Raw genomic sequence first — 1,569 nt, 5'->3', positions numbered from 1 at the left:
CAAATTAGTGTCTCAGTATTAATTACCATATCAAATTCATAGTAATTTATTTCAGGAAGGCAGGTAGAATATGTTTGACAGTTAAATTTCATGTGAGATGGGTGCCCTTAGTAAAACTACTCAAGTTCAATTTAGGGGTTGTGCCAAAGCAGTGGAAAAAAAACGATTTTAGCGAGGGTCGTGGCGGGATGCGGATCCGTCACTCATGGTGCACCTCGATGTCGGACAAACAGAAGAAGGTTGGAATATTTAACAGCAGCGGTCAGTGATGATGAGGCGAGGATCGCGGCCGCGCCTCTCGTTTCTCATTAGTGATGTTTCTTTCGTGAACGAATCGTTCTTTTTGAACGAATCTTTTAGTGAGATGTGACGGAGCATGTGATTTGTTGAATGTAGTGAATGAATACGCCCTTCACTGAACGAGTTTCTTTTGAGTCGAGTCGCAAGTCATCAAATTTGGGATTCGAGTCCAAGTCGAATCTCGAGTCGTGTGACTCGAGTCCACACCCCTGGTGAGATCTCATGACAGAACATTGACCGGCTGAGTGACGCTTTCATTTAGATCCAGCTTGTTTGTTTTTCAGATCATCTGTGGCGGCGCTTCCGCAATGAGGAGCGAGCGCGTGCGCATGGTTGCCAGATTGCTTAAAATAAGCAAAATACACCGGGCAGGAATTGTATGAATTTAACAGCGAAGCTCTGATTCGGGGATTAGAACTCTTGATATCTGGCAACCGCACTCATGAACGCTCGTGTAGTAGAGGCGTGTAGAGCAGTCTGCAATAACATTTTGTCTCCTTTTTTGACGAAAATAAAAAAAGGTTTTTGGTAAAGTTTTTATCTTTATGAATACATTTTAGTCTCGTCTTATTTCGTCAACGAAATTGCATGTTGATATAGTCTTAGTTATCGTTTATTGACCAGCAAACATGCCCCTTTGGGGCCCGTGTGGGCCCACTGCGGGCAAAAAAATCTTCCCCGCGCGGGCAGCCCGCTGTGGGCCCCAATACCGGCGTGAAATGCGGGGCACGTGTGGGCCCCGCACTATGGGGCCCAGGTGGGGCCGGAGTGGGACAGCCCAAAGTGTGGGCTGAGTGTGGGCTGGCCCACACAAAGCAGAGAGGGCCCCCAGTGGGGCCAATTGTGGGCCTATAACATGCCATGCCACTGGGTGTGGACACAGTGGGGAGAGTATGGGCTGGCTGTGAGCATAATGGGGGAAGTGTGTTCAAGGAGGGGAGTCTTAGAGGACGTCTCACCCATAGAGAGATAGCTGGCCAGCGTCTCTCTATAGGGGCACCTCCTCATAACCGCTTTCGCGCATCGCCTCGATGTTGGCATAACTCGTATGCTGGAATCGATGGATGCGTGAGGAAAAAACGGCTTCTTCCATTCCTTCTCAATCTTTATATGGAAAACAGGAAGAAAGGAAGGCTTATATATATCGTGTATATATTATTTATCTCGTATTAGATGCATTTGGTTGAGTTGCGCTGCAGTACAAACAACAATACATAATATTAATAACTATAACTGGGACTGTCATATACATAACATTATAATGAGAAC

Source organism: Sinocyclocheilus rhinocerous, unplaced genomic scaffold, assembly GCF_001515625.1.
Source record: "Sinocyclocheilus rhinocerous isolate Xijiao unplaced genomic scaffold, SAMN03320098_v1.1 scaffold7491, whole genome shotgun sequence".
NCBI classification, from domain to species: Eukaryota; Metazoa; Chordata; class Actinopteri; order Cypriniformes; family Cyprinidae; genus Sinocyclocheilus; species Sinocyclocheilus rhinocerous.
The sequence above is the reverse complement of the archived record's forward strand: the minus strand, read 5'-3'. Positions refer to the sequence as shown.